The following is a 22,062-nucleotide window of genomic DNA, read 5'->3' as shown; positions in this document are numbered from 1 at the left end:
TTAATTTAGAGATGGTCATACAAGGAGTGAGTTGTTGCTGTTTAATTTTCTTCTAGCCAGTTCATTACACTGCACAACCATGTTTCCCCAATGTAAAGCAGTCTCACAAAAGTTAAAAAATTTAAATTACTGACTTGTCTGTGGTTGGGAGTAAACAAGATTCTTTTTCATGTGTGTGTCTTGGTCTTAGTGGAGGTGCATATTTGTCTCATGCATATGAAATAAGTATCTTTTCTGGGTGCCATTGTCTACAGGGGCAGTCCAAATACTTGGTGCTTCTGTGCCAGGGAGAAAAAGGAAGAACACCTGCACCTGATGAGATCCTATTTTGCTAGTCTAATCTGGGATTATTTTGGGGGGAAGGTAGGGAGCAGGGGTTGGGTGTTAGGCTTTCCACCTGCTGAATTAGTTTCTTTACTTTTTTATTTTTCCTTTTGAATTCTTTGTCCCGATCTTACTTTTCCACAAAAATAAAAGAGCAAAAGTCAAGAGAGCTCTCAGAAACATTGGAGTGTGGTGCTTTGTGTCAGTTATCATAATGAGAAACTATAAAAGTTCACCATTTAGTAGTATTGAATCTTTTAATCTAGGGTTACTGATGTCTAATCTGCTTTGGAGAAGGCTAAACACCCCAAAAATGTTTGGCCTATCATTTTCCCCTCTTTCCTACCTGCAAAGGTCAAGAGCTGTGAAACTCATTTTACTTGAACAACTATGAAAATGGTACTTAGTACTAGAGAAGCAGGATCTGTTAAGTTGGGTTAACAGTCGTCGTTGTAATCCAGCACAACTCTCCAAATAGCTCCCACATGGAGCACCAAAAGCAGCAATGGCAATACCATCACAGATTTTTCTGTACTCACCACTGAGTACAGAAGCTACACATGCTCTCTACAGTAGTGATCCTGTGTGGCAGCTGCAGTTGTGCGTGTCAGGCTGAAGGGGAATAGTGCGTTTGCAGTTTGCTTTAGTAGAGAACCTGTGCAGAGAACAAATATAGTGGGAAGTGTGAGACACTCATCCGAAGGGGTGAGTGAATCCTCCTGGCCTGTGTGGGCAATGAGTTTCAAGACCGAAGAACTGGCTGTTAAGGAGATGCAGAGAACAATAATACTGGGGTTCAGATTTGATGGCAAGGCCTGTGCTCCAGGAACTGATGAGGTCAACCAAAGGTTTGTCTGCAGTGCAGGCACTGGCTGTCTCCACAATGCAAAATCATTCACTGGCACAGTGTTTTGCAGTTTTGCTGATGGGAAGAAAGGTTGAGTGCTGGTTTCCCAGCAATTCCTAGCAGTTGGTTTCTGTCAGTATTAATGCAAATAAAAAGATAGCCAGTTTACCTTCATTTACTTTAAGAACATACCTGTCTATAATTTATGTATATTCTGTTTCTCTTTATATAACTTTTAAGTCAATGATAACTTCATCTAGATAGTGTAGGATGATACTCTTGTTTCTCAAGAGCTTTTACATGGAATACCACTTTGGATAGGGCTCTCCAGTCACTGTTTAAGAAGGTCTCATACTGTCTCCAAAGCATGAGATAGCTGCTTGTTTGGATTCTGGGTAAATAAATGGGCACTTTTGTTTGGTTTTTTAGTGAGAATGGCTGCTTTGTGTTGCAGTGGATTGCATTGTCTGCCTATGTTTTCTACTCCTCTGGAATTCTATATTAGAAAATAACAGACACCTTTGGGTCTCTCGCAGAGGGAGCTCATGAGGACAAGGCATGCAGAGGAGCAAGGTTTATTACACAGTGAAGAGCCATCCTTTTTAAAGGATGTCTTTAGTCCTTATCAGCTCTACACACAAACCTCTCCCACTCAATGAAACTCATGGTAGTACAACTACAACTGAAGGCTGCCTGAAAGCCACATTAATTTCAGTCACGGTTGACCTGAGCTGCTCCTGGACTGCAGCCATGTTGATAAAATTTTGGGAATTAAAAGGCCTGCAGGGCCAAAGTCTGTTAGTCCATGCAGCAGGTAGAGCATGGAAGGCATCCTCTGTGCTAGTCTAGACCAAGCTGCACTTCTGTTGACAATCTGTTGTTAAAAGACATCCTGTTTCCTGTTTCACTGCTTTTTGTCCTTGTTACTCAGGGATGGGGTTGGTTTAGATGTCCAGTGTTTTCTTCTGCTTTGCTTTCATCTTCTCTAATTACAACTCAAATGTTGTGGAATGAAGGAGTTAGAAGAGGAGGTTTTTGTTCTTGCCTGTCCTTTCCAGTGATGATGAGGGGGTTTCCAGAATGTCTCCAGGCCTGTAGGCATTCTATGGCAATTTGTGAATTAAGAGTGCTTGTGAAGAGCCTGTCCATAAGTTGGATCCGTAGTGCTCTTTAATTTTTACCAGAGCATCTGTGTCTGTCTGTCGGCTTTAGTAGAGATCTGTTTCTTATAGGTTACCAGCTGTCAAGTGGAGGCTTTTTTAGCTCTGTGCTTTACTCCATTTGTAAGTAATTTTGCAATAATCTCAAGTGTTTATTTTTTAATCAGAAGATGTAATTATTGGTGTTTTTGGAAGGTAGAAATGTGTCTGCTGACAGAAAATAATTGATAGTAAGAAGGGTATGTTTTGAGGGCACATAGGTATAGATATGCTTTGGTTGCTGTTCATCAAATTAATTTGGGAAAATATTTTTAAACAGAGTAGCAAGTTTTCCATTAAGGTAATTTTCAATGTAGATTTTAAATGGTATAAAGGTTGCTTTGAGAGTGTGATCTCTCTGTTTTTAAAAACAATTATATGGCTTTTCTCCATCACTTTTTCTGCCATTAAACATCTCAACCCAAAAAAGCTCCAAAAACTTTTTACATTGTCAAAGGTTGAACAAGTCTTGTCTGGTATTTGTAGGAAGTTCAAGGACAGGAATGATGTAATATTAAAGAAACTGTCAGATGGTGAAAGTCAAGGTGATGAAAAAAATAGTTTTGCTGCTTCTTCAACTCACAAAAGGGATCTTGTGAAAAGGAAAGAAACGCATGATGTGTTGGAGGAGTCACTTAGTTGTATGACCAGTGAGTGCTTGCTACCTCTAAGCATGGTGTGCCCAGGTCGTGAGTCTTAGCCCCGTGTAATCTAAATGAAGAGCTTGAACAGATCTCCAGGTAGCACACTTTCTCCTCAGTGGCAGTTTTTACTGTTACCTCCAAAGAAGCAGCATCAGTAACTTCTGCTTTTAGAGGCAAAGAGCTTGGACACAGTGTGCTTTTATTCTGCCGAAGTTTGCTGTGGAAACTTGTAGCAAAGCTAAGAAGAACTTTCTGATTCAAGAGCTCACAGATTTGCAGTTTGCCTGTTGACCTGTCAGTACCTTTGATGGGAATTGGTGCAGGTTGAGTTGTTACAGGCTGACCAGACAGTTCTTGACCACTTTTGTGACTGTTTTGAGATCTACAGAAATAAAAGCACTAATGCTCTGTGAATGAAAAGCGTTACTTCTAGCCTTGTGTTTCAGTTGAGATGACTGAGAAAGGAAAAAGATTGTAGTTTTCCTAGAAGTTCCTAATACAAGCACTTGAAATACAGATCATTGCCTTTCATTCATGCCATCGTGTGCTGTCTGCCTGTGCTCTGATATTTCATCACTCTTTGTTCTGCATGCTAGCAACTGCATGCAGCTGCCATTGTGATGAAGCCTGATGCAGGCGGAAAGCTGCAGCCGTACCTTTAAGCAAGGTAAGGGCTATCTCTCGAGACAGGGATGTGCAAGAAAGAGTTTATTTGAGTAGCAGTAAGAAAAGACAGTTATTAAATGTGTATCGTGTATAACACTGCTGAACTCTGTTTATTCCTAGACCTGGGCTAACAGTGGATACTGACATAAGGGATTTCAGTGGGTTTTCAGTGTTTCGCTTAGAGATAGGATATTACTTCGTCAGGCTCCTGTACTTTTAAATGTAGAAACTACAGTAGTTTGGTGTTGGTAGGCCAATGCCTGAAATTGCAGAGTGATCTAAGCAACTTGATACCATCTTGTGGATTGGATGTAAAAAAAAAAAAAAAAAATCTTGGAGAATTAAATATGCACAAGTCTGTTCAGTGGAATGGAGGAAGGCTAGGAGGAGCTGCATTGTCTCACCCAGTAGAGGGAGCTGTCTCTTTTTTGCTATATGTATGGAGTTGGGTTGATTAATTTATTGAACGCTACGAAACTGGAAATTACGTTCATGGATATGTATTCTGTAGCGTGATTAATTTGATTTGGTTAGGGAAGGCCTCTCTGATGTATTCTGCTCTTATACCCTAATCATATTTGTAAATCTAGTGTAGTGTTGGAGTTGACTGTCAAATTCAAGGTCAATTTGAAAGAAAGTATGTGACTAGAAACCGCAAAAGGGAGAGTGAGGTTGAAGTGAAAGAGTGACAGAAATGAGATCCCGCAGTGCATCACACTGTTATTCAGCCCTGGATTTCCTTAGGTATTCTAAATTTCAAACTGTATCAGGATACACAGCAGCGCAGCAAATGAATTTGATTTAGAAAGAAAATAATGTAAGGCTAGATGAAGTAGCTTTTCCTCTGTTCTATCCTACCTTATTTTTATCCAAACAAGACGTTTCTTTCACTTCTGTTACTGTGAAGAAAAATCTTTATGTTAACAGTATATTATAATCACAGTTGGTCTCTTACGTACATCTGTACAGTAAGTGTCCTCACCATAACATTCAGTTAGATAAGGTGTGAATAACAGTGGAAAGAAAAAGATGGAAGATAAGAGGGTAACGTGAATCAGGAAGATGATGCTGTTGAGATGTTCTTAATTGCCGTTGTAATCACTGGAGTCTTTTGTTGTTATTGGAAATCATACCAGCTAATTACTTGTCTCCTCTTTGCCCTCCCACAGTTTGCTCTTGGTTTGGTGAATGATTTTGAATATAGCTATCTTACTGTTCCTGAGGATGCACTGCAACAGCAACATACTGTGTATCTGGATCCTTTTCTTATTCTGTGTGCTGGTGTGAAATTTAATTTGTGAAGAACAGATTGAAGGTGGCAATATCAGTTTTATAGGAGGGAACACAGCACCTTGAATTCGTTTTAACTCCACTTGTTTTACTGCCAGCCTCTCGCATGTCATTTGTGTACTTCATAACAGAGTTACACATAACGTGTTCGGAGGCTGGTTTTCTGTACCTGTCACAAGGCACCTTATATCACACTTAGGAAGCCTGTCTGCAACTGAGCATTTGTATGGTTTGGGTCCTGTTACTGAGATTAGAAATTTTACTAGTCTTTTGATTTTTTAATTTTTTTTTTTCCTTAGTCTTATGTGTTTACTTCTAGAGCTACTGGCATTTCTTCTGAGTGTCCAGCTTCTCACTTCATCCCCAGTGAGCTATTCAGAACGCATCTATCTTCTCTTCTTGTTTTGAATTTCCACTTCCTCGGGCAAGTTCTACAATAGCTTCAAATCTTCCTCATCTGATTCAAATTATTTTTGAGCCTGTCCTATCTATTTTGTTATTTTTTTTCTTTTTATTCCTCCCCCTCCTCCCTGTTTTTTGCCTTACCTTTTCTTATGGAGCTCTTGTGTCCATTTCTGGTACATCTCTCTTTGTGTTCAGTCCTTTCCAGCCATTAGAAAAAATAAATCACTTAGAGCTATTTATTCTTAGAGCTATTCTATACATTCACACTATGTAGTCAGTCCTATTTGATCTTTATGCTGTAGATTCTTGTCCTTTAGGTTCAGTGATTCTCAGAACAGGGGTTCTGGATAGCTTTGTCTACCATGTACTGTCATGCATGTACTATATGATATTACTACTGCAACAATTCACAGGTTTTTTACCAGCCAGAATCAAGACTTTAAAATTCTTTTTGTAAATTGGCATACTAGAAGCTTCCCTTGAAAAGGAAAGTACTCAGAGCAATTCTGTTTTGAACAACTTCAAATTCTGTGAAGATTTTTTTTAATTGTTGTTAGCTTTCCAAGTGTATTTAAACCCATCAATGTGATTTTTTTTTTTTTTTTTTTTTTTTTTTTCTTGACTTTACAGGCACATTTTGTTTGTCTGTGTTGCCACTGAGAGCTTTTGGCAAACACCAACAGAAGGAAACTGCCCATGCTCTGCTTAGTTTATCTGTTTTTATTCAAATTTCTGGCAAAAGCTCCAAGAGGATTCCTGTCAGCTTTACTCTGCTTCAGGTTGATAAGGCCTGGAGCCACAGTGAAGGGAAAACTGAGAAGAACATCAGAATTAATGCATGTTTTTCTAAAAGTAAGAATACTCTTTAGAATGACTTAAAGGAATGTGTAGGTTACCTCTGTAACTTGAACTCATTCCCTGCAGGTTGGAAACTCTGAAAGATAACCATCTAGTCTAACCACACATCTCTGAGCTTGGTTGGAGAAATAGGTGAAAGTAGTGTTAGAGGCTGTGCTGTGCAGAATATCAGACCGGAGGATTGTAAGTTGCTGAAGTAACTGAGAAAAGCTATTGCCTGTAGAGTTCTGGCTGATCACTTCTCTATATTCCACATTGACCTTTGGTTGGTGTGCTCTGTCTCTTAGATTAAAAAAAGTATCTGATAAACACATGCCCTGACTTACAGTATTGATACAATTTTTCTTTTTGTCTGCAAAGGACATTTTTATTATTAGAAGTGCAGGAAATAATTGCCCTTCAAGTAAAGGTTATCACTTTAACTTTTCTCTGGGCTTTGCAAATTGAAATAGGTAACAGCTAGAAGATGTCTAAAATCTGTGAATACTGCTAAGCCATTTGCAGTGATGGAAGATGGACTGCAGCATTCCTGTCTTTTACTGTGGTAACTTACTGTTCTTTTGAAACTGCATTCTTGGTAATACCATCTGCAAAGTGTCATCCTTTTGGGCACAGGTGTCTGTAAGTTGGATCAGGAGCTCATGTATAGTCCTGTTACTTGTGTTGCAGTTTCTCTGCTGTTGGATGCAATTTGAGGGTATAGCATGTTGGCTCAGTTGGTATTTTGGCATAGTCTTCTTGACTGAAGTTTTTTGGTTTTGGGGTTTTTTTAAAGTTGTTAATTCCTAAAGAGCTTCCTTTGGATATTCCCTCTGTCCAGCTGTGTCTTTCTCTGTTTACGGTCTGGATTAATTTATCCACAGTATGACAGAAGGAAGAACTTTATCAGCTCAGAGCTGCTGAGGTTGTGCATATGAGCTGGAGCAGAAATAGCTCTTACTGAGAAGAGGAAAGGATTCCTCTCCCATTTTCCAATTTTGTATTGAATCCATATTTAATCATCTGGCACTTCTGAATGATCAATGATTTGATGTGTGTCTCATGCAGTCCATTTTTTTTGAATGTTTAATTTACCTTTTCAAGAGAAATGTCTTTGGCTGCTCAAAAATTCTGTTACAGTATTTTTTAATTTAGTTGGGCTAAAAATGGTCTGCACATTGAGATGAATGAGCACCTCAGTGTTCCTCTAGGTAATATAAAGTGATTCTGAAGGTGCGTGTTTTTTTTTTTTGTTTGTTTGTGTTTTTTTCCTTTTTTAAAACATTGGATGCTAAATTGCTCCCCTTCTCAGATTGCAAACCCAGGTCAGCAGGAAGGGGAAACTGCAGTATGAAATGTAGATTAATGTTGTTGTGAAATGCAGAAGCAAATTCGGTTGATACCTTTTGAATTTTCTGCAGTTTGCTACCTAGACTATGCTCAAGAAATAAACACATACAGGCAATTTCGCTTCTACATTGCAGGCTGTGATCAAATTGCTATTTCACAAGTGAGTTACAGAACTGCTGTGCCCTTAAAGCACCTTTCATGCCTCATTCTCCACTGATAACCTGCTGTGGCCCCCTGGTAGAGCTTATTAGCTTGTATCCCATACAGCGCTCTACAGAAGTTTATTTTAAACTGCTGACTGGGCCTCTGGACTGTCTTTGTATAGCCGTACTTGGTCCTTGGCCAGAAAAAGCTAGTGTCTTTTTGGTTTTCAAATGTGATCAGAATAATACAGCATGGTTTTTTCTCCCAGAGTGCTGTCAAGGTAGGAGTTAGAGGCCCAAGTGTGTCCATCTTGTACTGAAATAAGTCTTCCAGCGCACGCTGCAGGTCACGTATGGTGTTCATGCATTGTCAGTAGGTGGTGAAATGGCATGGTAATACTGCAGTTATGGTGGTCAAAAATGGTGAGTAACAGTTAAATCTGATAGTCATCTATACGAATCCTTCATGAGTGTATAAATAAGTGTTAATAGCATTGAGAAGTAGGTGGTAACAAGGGCTCTACCATTAAATGCTTCATTATGTAGATTTGATCATCTTTACTTCAACTATTCCGAAGTTCTAGAGGGTGAAGTGGAAAGGCAAAAAGCATCTGTGGTCATCTGGTGTTTCTTCAAGAGGAAGTATTTTACTTAAGGAATTTTTTTTCCAGTTTTCTGCATGTATCTCTCAGATGCACCAGAAGTGTGTCTGTCTTTCTGCTGTGTGAAGGTACACAGCAGAAACATCTTGCCTATCTACCAGTATGTTCTGAAGTAGTCTTTTGGGAGCCCTGAACAAAATGTTATTTAAACAAGTAGATGTAGAAGACTTGTAAACATTACTAAGCTGTACACAAACTCTAGAAAACAAAATGGTTGCTGAAGTCAGTTCCATGGTTAGAGGAGTTCTGACTTACTTAATTTGGGTGTTTGGAGCTTTATAGTATTTTTCGGAGGGTGAAAAGTAGATCCTTTACAGGCAGAAGTAGAAATCGTAACATCTTGCAAGGTAAGATGCTATACCTCACCTTGCAAGGTGAAGTGTTCCAAGTCCAGTTGCCTCTTGTTAGAGGTGCCTTCTCACTTCTCAGTGAAGTTTTTGTTTTGTGATTTTTTTTTTTTTGGTGAGTTGGTTGGTTTGTTTGGGGGTGGTCTTTTTTTTTTTCCATTTTACTTTTCACACTTAAAAGGCATGAATTAATTTTTTTCATATGTGGAAAAGGTCAAAGTTGGTCCCTACTACCACTTAATTCTATACTTGAGGTGTACATTTGAACCTTGATCTGTGAGCTTGGACAACTATCCTTTTCCACTAATCTGTTACATTGTCTGAAAAATTAACAACTTCCTCTCTGGCAACATTTAAGCTGTTCTTTCTGTTATTATGTCAGCTGAGACTGGTTTCCTAGCTTACCAAGAAATATCAATTGTATGAGTGAGTGAGAAACATCAGGTTTCTATAGTGAGCTGATCAATTGTGCTGCAGAGGCTGCAATGAGGATGGTTTCTGCTAGCCAGTTTTCAGAATAGCTGAGTATTGTGAGGACAGTTACTTGCAGGAGCATGCCAAGTGAAACTGCAGCAGGTGCCCTAATGGAAATGCTTGATAGCTGGCAGTATTGCCATCCCCTTACATGCCAAACATATACTTTTTGTAGCTGTCATCCACACGTCCTCTGCCAGCACACAAAATCTGCTTTCTTTCATTTACAAGAACAAGAACTCTTTGTGTCCCCACCAGATTCAATCTGGTTCTTAAATGTGGTGGATGGATTTGAGGTTACCAACAGCAATCTCAAATTCAGAGCAATATTGAAGTTCATTTTAATATAAAGTTGCTGGTTCCTTCCACCTTGTGTGACATTTTGGTACAAGAAATTCAGCAGCTGGTTTTCCAAACAAGTGGCCAACTGCTGTGAAGCTGTATGCATCTCATTATTGTTGATAAAGGTAGTGTCAGTATAGTATGTGAAGGAATGTAGGCACAGCATTTGGGAGTCTCGTCCAGGGATTTCTGTGTGGATTACAAAGTTATGAAGAGACTTTGCATCTGTTAGCCTTCTCTTGAACAAGAGAGCTTGATCTTCCACTGTGTCTGAAGCTATTGCACATTTCAAACAGGTTAGGTGTATGAATTGGAGTATTGTCTCAGAAATGCTCTTTCTGCACCTAGACACATGGCCTACGAGGCAGCCAACTCAAGAGTTCTATACTTTGGTGGTTATACTCAAACATGGCCTGATACACCCGCCTGTGGCAAAGCAACTTGAAAAAAGACAGCAGGAGGAACACAAGTGCGAATTCTCTAGACGATCCTTCATTGCCCACAGACTTTATGCTGGTTGTCATTGCTTTCTTTAATCCGAAGTGCAGACAGCCTGGTGTATATCTAAAACTTGCACAACTGAAATGCAGAACCAACAGTTTGTATTTAAAATATTTGAAGGGACAAAAATGTTCCACAAGCACAATAGTGCTCATTCTGTTTCTTACTAACCATGTTTTCTGAGGAACAGGTGCAATTGGAAATGCATGTAGGTAATATAGTCATTGTTTTCTTTTTTCTTTTTTTTTTTTCCACCTTGAGTCTCATTACAAAATAAAGCGAAAAATAAGGTAAGTTTTGTATTGTTAAGTATGTTGCTAATCAGTTACCAGCTCTGAACACTAAAATTTCTGTCTGAATTTGTTGAAAGTTTGATATTAGAGTCTGCAGGTTCTTACTGATACTAACCTATCACTGTCAAATAGTGTAAAATTCTTAATTTATGTTCCTAAAATAGAGGAAAAAACTCTGAACTCTACTTCCATCAGTACAGAGTTGCTCATAAATATGTATTTTCACTGTATTTTTAAGTCTTATTTTAACCGTTCTGGTGATTCAATACAGCCCTCATCACTGACTTCAGGAGAATATTCTGCAGCATAGAAAATTTTATCTGTAGCATTTTGTCCTGGTGCACAAAACTTTTTCACTTTTGGAAGTAATTCTCTCTCTCTCTCTGCATCATCCCCCACAACTGTGGGCTGAAATTGAACCAAAAGAACAAAACTCTGCTAGGAGTCTTCATATTGACACTTGCTTGCTCCCTGGGAGGATCAGGGTCAGTATCCTCTTTTCTCCTGTCGTATATTAGATTATTGGTCTGTGTGCTTCTTACTCATTCTAATTGTACTCCTCCTATTTAATTAAAATGCTATTCTCCTGCCTCTGCTCTCCAAAAAGGAGCAGAGGAAGAATTTTTCTGTTATTAGCATGGAAAGATGCATTTGAGCTGAATGTTTATTCTGTTAAGGTCTCAACAGGTAAGAGAAATAGGTAGTATTTGAAGAAAGAAATTCTATCAAGCCATATTGGCTATGCAGATAAGAGAATTAATGATTTTGCTGCTGGAGGATCAAGCTTTTGCCATCTAGAGGTAACAAGGTTTTTTGCTGGAAAAATGAGATTTAGGGATGAGGACAGAGGTAAATAAAAATGGAGAGATTAGGGGATCGCAGGTGCAAAACAATATTCATTTTAGCAGATAAATAAACAGTCCACTGTTCACTGTTCCACCTAACATGTGCTCTTCAGGGAGAGGCAACAATAGCAAGAGGCATGAAACCTACTTGGTGAAGATTTGCATTTCAAAAGGATTGGCAAGGCTTTTAATTCCCTCCACCAGGGATGGCCGGGAAAGGCATTTCGTCAGAACACAGCATCCTGTCTTCAATGATTAAAGGAAATCTGGGTGCAGGAAGGAAACAGGCAGCTGCTTTGGCAGAACAGGAGAAAGCTCCATAATACAAAATTGCTCTGATAAAGCCAGTCTAAAATTGCATCATGGAAGAATTTTCCCTCTTTTCAGTCAAAAATTGTCTTCCTCCTGGCCTGTTTAATAGTTTTATTCTTACTGTCCTACTTGTTCTTGAGGACTTAACTGTGGCTAATACAAGTTCTTTGGTTGTCCTTACAGGTGGAGCTAAGGCAAACTGTCTTTTCTGTGTTACCTTTGCTGTTAATCTGAAATAATATGATCTGTCTTACTGAGTTCAGACTGAGAAAAAGGGTAAAACTACTCTTATTGACAAGTAGATAAATGCATTTAGCAGTTTTACTGCAGGACTTGAGTACCTAACTCTAAAGTCTGTGATTATGGGGATACTTGAACGCTGTGGTTTTAAGTTGCAAAGAGAAGATTGGCCACTTCTGAATGTAATTCACTGGAGTTAAGAGAAGAGAGACCTGCTTTTTAATTTCAATAATAATTGCACTGAGCTGGTGAAACTGATTAAAAAAACTTGCTTGTCTACCCTCAAGTCTAAAAAGAAGGAGATGTAGGATCTTGCAGGGAGCGGAGGACAAGGATGTAACCTGACCATAGAAGACAAAGGATTAGGTGATTTCTGATGGTTCACTCAAGCTGAAATGGGAAGATGGCAAGATCAGAGGAGTACATAATTATTGTTGCAAAGAGACCACATCAATTTTTAAAACAAACAAACAAAACCTCACATTTTTTTTCTATGAGAAATCAGTAACAATTATAATTAACTTGGCTGATATGTATGTGTGCATACAAATATTGATGTAAAATCTTAAAAATGTCAGAGAAGCTGATGAAGGAAAGGAAATAATCCTCACTTGCTGTTTTTAATGTTATATAAGCTAAAACTTTATAGAAGACTTAGGGCTGGTTCTGTGCTTGACTTGATCCTTTTTGGGATTTTAAGGTATTTAACTCAAGGAGATCTCTGTGTTACTGTCTCCCAAATTTTTTATCTGATAACTGAACATTGGGTGTCCAGACTGGAATGTTTTGTTCCCTCAGTCCTGCTGTAGTCCTTCCTCTCAGCCAAGGGTCTTGCCACTGGTAACTGCTTTGGTGTTTCATCTTCATCTGCCTGCAGCTGAAAGTTAATGACACACAAAAGCAGTAACTTGTGAAGCAGATAGAAACTTGCTGCTTTCAAGCAATGAAGGCTGCTGTGCTTCTCAGCAGTTTAATATTTGCTTCCAAAATGTAATCCTAATCATCATCTGAATCTGTAGTATATATTCAGGAGTTTGAGTGTGAAGGATTTGCTGCCTTCTTGCATTGTCAGGGCTGCAGTGATTACAGTCAAATGCAGGGACAAACAGCTTCAGTTGTGGAACCAGAGATGTGACTGAGCCTGAGCTTGACTCATGACCTCATCAGCATGCAGTTCCTCCTAAATGTTCCTTGGGAGCCTCTGTCATTTAGATAGCACAGCAGAAACTTGCGTGTTAGCATACTGGACATGAGCTGCGGAGATCCCTCTTCTACCACATACTCATAAGGCTTTATGACTTACTACTTAGGTTCTCCATCTTCAAAATGGGAAATGTATAACACCTTTTCTTCACACTTGCTTGATTTGTCTGGTTAGACCTACAGCTTCAGAAGTAAAACTTTTCCTGAAAAGGACTTTTTGCAGGTCTCCAGTTCTGGGCAACTCTGAGCCTCTAGGTCCTATGTGAATAGGACTGATGCCTCAGAAATACCAATGAGCCTCTGCTAGTCTTCAGCACTGTTCCAAAATTTCACCTTTATGATTGATATTTAACTAGAAGACAGAATTGTAAGCAAGTGTTTACAAATTTCTGAGGTAGTTCTGTCTTTCCATCTTCTCCTGGATTTAAAGAGACTTAGTTATCTTTGGCAAAAATGAATATTTTTTTACCCTGCTTCTTCCTGTTCAGAGTACAAGTGATGAGCTGTATCACAAATTCAGGTTCATTGGTGCACTGCTGCTCTTCCACTTGCAAAGGAAAAGAGTAAGAGCTTGTTTCTCTTAACTTCTTTTTATTCAAATTTTAATTTATTAGCTCACATGTCAAATCTGGTAAAATACAAGTTAAATCTGTGCACAGTGCATTTCTAACAGCAAGATGGCAATTTACCTTGGAGTTGTGCCAATTCTGCTTGCTCCAATAGAAGCATTTGTGGTACCAAGCATGAGTGCGTACTTAAGGAGAGGGAAAGCAAAAGCAAGTAAACAGCACTGCGAGCCTTCTATTTGAAACTCCCTGTGAGAGCAGAGAGATTTGCAATTAATGTCCGTATGTTTGTTTATAATCAGTTTTGAAAGGAGCATTTAGACCCTGTAAGCTTCTGAATGCTGAGAGACGGAAATCGGTTTTGGAAATCTGTGTCTGAGAATTCATTTACGTAGTTGTGTTTTTTTTTTCTCAGATCACTGCCTGTATCAGAATTTGTGCAACAAAAAAAAATTCAAATATGCATTTGCTGATGGATTTTTGAAGGCTATATGAAGTGACTTTCTTTAATGTAATGGCAGTGTTTGCTTTCAGGTATGCTATACAGTTTCTCAGTGTCAAAACATTGATTCCTCAACTTGTGATGACTCTTCATTTAGGAACTGCTGTCAGCTGTGATGCAAAATCCTGTAATATATTTTGTGATATGCTTTTTCTTTTCAGGTTATAGCATTTAAAGCTTGGAATTGGAATCTTAGACGTTACCTTGTTCAAGAATATCCCTAGTGGTATAGTCTCAAGCATAGGCTTGATCTTGTCTCTGTAGGTCCTTGTAAGTGACCCAGTATTACAGTGTCTGAACAGTGATATGACATATTGTTTTAATCTCTATTCTGCCAATCCTAAGGTGCCTTCATAAGGCTCACAACATCTACTGTAAGCAGTATAGAAGGTAAAGTGCCAGTATTGGTGAATAATATTAAAAATGTGGTGCTTTGGATTTTAGTAACCATCATCTTGTTGACTGCTGGCAATTGCTGTAGTTTATAAAGATAGTTTTTCATTCCAATTGTCTTCTACAAAGGATTTCCTGCCTTTTCCAGTTTTATTAATGCATTGCATATGTATATGCAATTCTACAATCAAAATCTTTAGTAAAAGGTATGAAAGAAGTGAATCAGGATGGACCCTTGAAAGGCTGACAGTGAACCATGATTTTTTCTAAAAATGTCGTTCTCCACTAATTATGCAATCCATTTTCTGATGAATTTATTTGGACTATGTTTTTTTAGTTTCCTGATGAGCATACAAAACAGTTGAACATCCTCCCTTCCTCCAATCAAAACAGATTGCTTCCTGGCTTTCCCGTTATCCTTTAACTTCTCCAAAACTTAATATTGGGGTCACTTTTTTTTTTTCTGTAATGACTCATATACCTGCTCAGTTCCCTCCATATGAGAAAACTCTCTCCCATGCTTTGGCCTCCACCAATGTCCAGTTTTCCTTGAGTGTGTTATGAAGTGTAGTCCCTAGCAAAATGAGCTGTGAGTTTCAGCTCTCCTCCATCCTTCCCCACATCCTGAATGCCAGTCACACAGCTGGCTGCCATCATAGTTGTTTGCCTTTTTATTAGTTCAAGGTAAATGCTGTTCCTCACTTTGCTGCAAGAGAGAGCAGATATTATTCTTGGGAGCAGGAAGGAGGAGAAAAGGCCATCTGCAGCAGTCTCTAAAGCAGGATGCATGCAAAACAATCCATTGAGGTGTATGAAGAAAATACTTTTTGTACCATTAATAAAATGAAAAACTTGTAAACCAGTTTATCTTTATCTCATCCTATTTCTATTTCTGTATATGTTTTATAATATACATAATATAGTGGTACAGTGGCACATGCATGTAATTTATAACTAAATATATAACTAAATATTGAGCATGTGTGCTCAAAGTTTTTACTGATGGAGTGTGTAATCAAAAAAGTGTGAAAACTAAAGGTCTGGAGCTTCAAATTTCTTTCCTACCTTTCCAAAGGTAACTTCCAGTCCCTTGCCCAGTGTCAGGATCTTTGTCTTGGAGATACATATATATATATTTAATCCGGAACATTTTCATTTTGTTATTTAAGGGTTAAATCGGACTCTGGATTTCTTTATAAATTTGAAAGGCAGTGTTTGTGCTCTTTAGAAGACTTGCATGGATTTTAATAAAGTATCTTGATCTCTTGCTGTCTGATTTTGTCAAAAAATCCGAATGTTTCTTCTTGCTTCCACTCAAATCGTTTGTCTGGCTTTCCTTGACCCTGAAGTAAATCCTTTATAGGTACTGAATACTTCGTTGTGAAATAGAGAGAGATTTCTCTTGCATCTTTGACTTGTATTGGTGTATTTTTGTGAATCTCTTTGGATGCGCATCAGGCAGACAATGAACAGATTAAATGGAGATGACTGTGACTTTTAAATGATGAACTAGCTGAAACTAGCTGAAAGGTAGTCCTTGGAGCACACAGAAGAGGATGCTACTGACTTTATAGTGTTTTCTTCATCTTGTGCACAAGCAGAACTGACAGTATTCTGATTTGGGATTGCAGTGATAACAAGTGATAGCTTTTGGACCCACTTCCCATTAAAAGCTCAGCTTTTCTTTGTGCAGCAAGTGATTGGTGCAGGTGCCAGCGGAGTGAGGTGATGTATTTGGAGTTTTGTTTTTGTTTTTATTCTCTGTTCGCCTCATTTAGTCATAGCTCTAAGGCAAAACATCCCCTGGTCCCTGTGTGTTCAAATGGAACCAGAACAAATTGCTTCATTCCCAGATTGTTGTGAATGAGGCAAAATTAATTGGAAAATATTTAGGCAAGTCAAAGTTTTTTGTTAAAAGGAAAGCTGATGCAAAGTGTAGAGAGGATCTTGGATTGTGTAAATAAGGAAAGAACCTTGATTTGAGAGTAGAAGTGAAGTTTTTGAAGGAAACTGGCTCTGTAAAAAAGTATATTTTATACAAGAATAGAGAAGTACTCAGAATACTGTTTCTGTTAGATTTTTCATAAATCTGTACATTCCAGGAGGCAAGGCAGAGCCAAGAAGAAAATTTATTGACGTTGGACTCTAGAAGTTGCTGCAGTGATAGGCATGAAGTATCTAAACAGAACAGTACTGGAGCTTTTTGGCTTTGATTGAAAAAGGATGGATAAAGATCAGTAAATTCTAAATGTTAAGGTACATTTGCAACTTTATTTCTTAATTCTGTACATATGCACCTGACACAATATGCAAACGCCCTTTCTTCTCAAAAGAAATTTCTGCAAATTAGTTTATTGCCTTCTATGCTGTATCAGACAGTGTACACTTGAACTAAACTGTATTTTCATGTACAATAGTAAAATATGCTGGCAGCAAAGTTAATTTATTAAAAAGAACTAATAATTGTGTCAATAATATTCTTCTCGAATGGTGATAAATGGCAGTGTTACAGTGAGGTCTTGCAAAGTTATATACATATGTAAACATAAGTTGCATGGAAATGTATATGATGTGCTCCTAATTGGAAATAACCTGGTGACAAACCTAGGAAGAGAATCTGAGTTCAAGCTTCCAAACTCTCATACTCGGAGAAAACCTGAAAGGCTGGCGTATAGTTATTTTCTTTCTCAAGACACAGTTTGAAACTGTAAACCCTTTCATCAGCCTGAGCTGCAAAATACCAAATGTGGGATGGCATTCTTCGTTAGGTAATACTGCTAAAATAAAAATAAAATGCAGCTCAGGAAATCGATGCAGATAATTTTCTACTCTTTTGAAGACTTTGAAAGGAAGCCAAAATTAGCCTCAACACTGATTCTGTTTGAAAATGTATTTACAGGACCTTAGAAAATGTTCCAATAATACAACTGGATAAATGGGAGAGACCGGGAGAGAGATTCCTCCCAAACATGGGCATTGATACTAGACAAGGTATTTGTGTTCCCTTCTTAAAACATTTACAGACTAGACGTGGACACCGGAGGCAGAAGGGGTCTGTAATGCAGCTTCTTTTTCTCTGCTGCCAGTGAAGCAAGCCCTGAGGGCTAGTAGGCTCCAGGTTCCCCTCTGGTTTTAGGTGTCTTAAGTCCAGTGAGAAGAGCCCTCTCTAGGTGTCATATGCATCATATGAATGCCAGTTTCATTGTGTGACTCCTATTAACACCTATTAAACTGGCACATGTTAAAATTAAGCACACATATGGTCTGGTGTATGTTAAACTTCTCTTTTCTATAGAACAGTCCAACCCAGGGCAGACATTGAACTGTTCTAGAAAAATAATAGGTTTTAGTTTTCATTAAGAAAACTATTCACTGAAAACCCCTTTTATTTATAAAAGCAAACTCTATCACTTGATCTTAAAGTTTTTCTGTCATTCATTTTATTCTACTGTGCTTTGTTTTGATTTGATGAAATCACAGCAAACTGAGATCACAAATATCTTGGCTCAGATTCTGGCCAGTGTTTTGGGTGGCTTTTGATAACGTTCCTCATCTGTAAATTTTTGTCTTCACCTCTGTAACTGCTTAAAAGTGCGAAGGATCAAGAATGTTACTGTTTTGGGCTTTTTAGTGGTAATCACTTAAATGAATTCAAGCTGGAGTAAGCTCTCTTCCAGGCTACTTTCACATTGGCAAGTTCACCCTATCCAGAGTTTCCCAAAGGGTGAGTGTGTGCCTCACAGCATACCTTGTATGTGAGCATGCTAGGAGCAATAGAAAAGAATGTGAGGATCAAGAATTTCTCATAGGAGTCAACCTGCAATTTTATACTCCTCTTTCAGCCTGCGTGTGTTGGAGATTGAGAAAACAGGACGAGAGCCTAATGAGATGTTCAGTGCCAAGTCAGATGTGAAATGTTGCGGTAAGGTAAAAAACACTGCTGCGATTTTCACTTAAACAGGTTAGCAGGTGGTCTGTATTAGTCATATGTGTAAGGCACTGGTACAAGTGTTTGCTATGATCCCAGTAAGAAAGGCACTTAGGCTCTGTGAGGTATTGATTAAAATACCATTTATTGGAACTAACAAGAAGGAAAGGAAGAATGGGTAATCTTATGTCCCTTCTGATGCTGGGAATACCATGTTGTGCAGCATTGGCCAGACCTCCAGTTGGAGCACAGTATAATGTGCAGAACCCCTCTGTGGAGAGGTTTGCTGACATGACAATCTTCAGCATTCTTACACAAAGGAGTTTCTTAGAAGAAAACTTTATTAATAATTTCTACTGTTGAGCAAAAGAAAGTTTGCATGAGAGCATGCAGCTTCACTTTAAGATGAAGACATGGTGGTGTAATGGCTGTTGTGAGAGCTGCCTACAGCATCCTCTGGTGCAATTAATTGGCCGAGTTTATCCTGCAGCCAGGGTGTATGTGCAGCACAGACCTGAAGGCCAAGTGCTGTATGTAACACAGCACAGCCCAGCACAGGCCGGCAGCTGCTCAGGCTGACTGTGCTGTGGCTCACTGACACTGTGTGCAGTAGCCTCCTGGTTAGGATGCCCTTTCGGACAGGGCAGCCGGCGTTGTTCCTTCCTGCAGCAGGGGAAAGGTGTGTCTTACAGTTCTCAAATGACCGCTTTGCTTGCAAAAGGGCAGTTGACCTCATCATTTGCAGTGATTCCGGTGTCTTCTAAAAGGGCCAGATTTTGTCTGTATGCACACTGTTTGCAGATGGAACCAGTTATTTCTGGACATAGTTTTTGTACCACTGATAGGTTCGTTTCAGTAAGGAGTACAGGGCTCCAGAGGTGGTGTGCAGTTTGGTACCCTTCAATTACCGTGACCCTGGCTTACTGGCTTTCAGCATAAACACAGTAGAAAAACATATCCTAGAATTGGCAATCTGTTGATTAAAATGTACAGAAGAAAGCCTAAAACAAGAGATAAAGCATTAGTTTGTGAACCAGAACGATGATGCAGAATCAAATTTTTCAAGGAAAGCTGCTGTTAGCAATCTTATTTATTAAACAGCCCTAAGTGGTGGAAGAGAAGTTCTGTTTGAATTTTTCCTTACTCTGTTGTCAGTTTTATGCTTGCGGCAGCTTTAAAAATGTTGTTTGTTTCTGCTTTGAAATGTAGGTACAAAGTAGCGAATGAGTATACACTAAAAGATATCTGCATTTCAGAATATGCTGCAGGCTATTTTCAGTGCAGGGCTAGAAGAGAGAGCCCATTATCCTATTCTGAAGCAGGATAAATTTAACCTCCGTGGCTAGCATATTCCAGTGCTGCTTATCCTCAGTTTTTCTTAATACCCTAACCCTAAAGGGTTTTTACCCAAATTAAAGCCCTGAGTAATCTTTTGTGTGTATATGTGAAACTGAAGAACAGTTTGTCACCATTTTCATTACTGTAACGTACTAAATATCCAAAATTTGCTGTTCGCTACCACCACCACCACCTCAAAACTAAACAAGTCTGTCTTTCCAGTTTTTCCCTAGTGAAACGTGTTAAGCTGTGTCACTTTGTTCCTTTGGAATCCTTACAGTCAGTCCCCACCTTCAAGTATGGGATCTGAGGCTACACTCGATTTATCAGCAGAGATATTCATAGAGCAGAATAAAGCAGCATAACATACTATTGTCTCATGCTTTGCACGACATAGTTATTAATATACATAGCTGCCAGATTTTCTTTTACTTTTTTTTTCAGAATAACACTTTGTTCCTGGTTTTTTCCTCTGTTATAAACCTGGGTTTTTTTTTTGTAGTAAGCTGCCGAAACAATTCTCCCTTCACGCCACCCTCCTGTGCCCCCTTGCCCCTATTTTTTTTTAAAAAAAAAAAAAAAAAAAAACCCTCAAGTGCTGTATTTTCTACCTGTCTCTACTGAATTTCATAATACTTATTTTAAGCATTTCTCTATTTATAATTTCAATCTTGTTTCACAAAGCATTTGTAACCCCTTCTGCCCTCTAAACTGTGAACTAAATTCACAGAATTTAGTTATCTGCAAGTCACTGAAAAATATTAACTATCATCAGGGCTTCACTTCATAGGGTGGTACAGAATTAATGATACCTACTCATTGAGAATATTTTTCATTTGTACATCCTCCTTATTGTCAATTTGCCTTTAGCCTTTCTCCCTGGTTTGCGTATGAGGATATTTTGCAGGACAGTCCAGCATCAGACTGCATAGCATCTAATAGCTGTCACTTAAATAAGATTACTAGGAAGACAAAGTCAGGATCTTCACAGCGGTCCCTGGTGGGAGGGCAACAGGTGATGGGTATAAATTGAAACGAGAGGTTCCAACCCAATAGAAGACCTTTTCACCATGAGGATGGTCAAGCAAGTGCAGCAGGTTGCCCAGAGAGGTCGTGCAGTCTCCACCATTGGAAGGTTTTAAGACGTGACTGGATCAAGTGGCAGACAGCCAGGTCTGTTTGCCCTGGTTTGAGCAGGAGGCTGGACTGAAGACCAGTTTGTACTGTCTGTAGACAATTTCTACTCTTTCTCAGATCCCTCAGAGCTTCTCTTTTTGCCCTTTGTGTTTGTCTTTCTTAGATATAACAATTCTTGTTCATAGCCCGGAGACTGCTTTCACCAGTCCCCTGGTTTCTGTGGGGTAATAATCAGATCTTGCTGATAGTGTATCACAGATGTGTTAGCTCATTTCACCAGCTGTACAAAGCTTTAGACTCCACCTGATTTCTTTCTAAGTCTCTATTACAATGTGACATCAGTTTCCAAATATGTCATTGTCCACTTGCAGTTTGCTGGTGACAGCAGCACTTCTCAGCAGTGGCATAGCCACAGTGACACTGTAATTGTCACTTCCTGGATGCTACTTCTGTACCTGAAAGTGAGCATGGAGGCAGCAGAGCTGTGCAGTTACAAAATGAACTTCCTCACTGCCCTACAACTTCGTCAGACCTGTGTTTGTGTCCTTCCAGTGATGTCCAGCTAGCTTCCCATGCTGATGTAACATCTTGGTGCTCCTCTTCAAAGGAAGTTAATGAGTCATGTGCACACTACACGGGGCATGTTGTAAGTTGTTGCTGGCAGTACAACTTGCTTGGGGCAATGCCTGTCTGTGAGCATTGTGTAGTTTTAACTTTCGCAGGTGAACTGAAGTGATCAAAAAAGCTCTTGTGTTGAAATTTTGCTCAGTAAATGCAGACATGCATATTCCTGTCAGTAAATGATCAACATACATCACCTCCTCCTACTTCTCCTGCCACCTTGGACCATTTAATGTTATCAAACCTCTCCAAAGAACTGAAAAACAGCAGGGCACTCCCTGGCTGCTGGACAACAGTCAGTTGCCTACCCCTAAGGAGAAGAAGCAATTTTTCTGTCCTCTGATCTTGCATTTATCCATCTGTTTCCTATCCACCATGATGCTGAGGGGCATGCAACTGGACGTTCCCCTCTTGCCCCCTGCCACCACCTCAGAGCACAACGCTTCCAGGGCAAGGATGCCGTTCCTACCACACTTGCTGCACTGGAGAGAGTGATGACTGGTTAAAAATAAATTTGGGAGCAGATGGCGAGGCAGATTATTGTTCATCCTAGGGCGATGATGATGATGTGCCAGCTAACTGCTGGTTGTCTATCGGAATAAATCAGGAGCTGTTGTGGCACGCGATCAGTGAAGCCACTGCTTCCCCTGGGA

The 22,062-nt window shown here is 39.2% G+C and overlaps 1 protein-coding gene across 3 annotated transcripts in view; it reads left to right on the top strand.

Annotated features, from left to right (window-relative positions):
• The window catches only part of GTF2E1 (general transcription factor IIE subunit 1), a 56,525-nt gene that overhangs the window by 9,893 nt on the left and 24,570 nt on the right, over positions 1 to 22,062 (top strand). The gene's annotated exons all lie outside the window — the stretch shown is intronic.

Source organism: Chlamydotis macqueenii, chromosome 1 (assembly GCF_036417535.1).
Source record: "Chlamydotis macqueenii isolate bChlMac1 chromosome 1, bChlMac1.mat, whole genome shotgun sequence".
Lineage (NCBI taxonomy): Eukaryota > Metazoa > Chordata > Aves > Otidiformes > Otididae > Chlamydotis > Chlamydotis macqueenii.
This window is presented reverse-complemented; position numbering and strand designations above follow the sequence as displayed.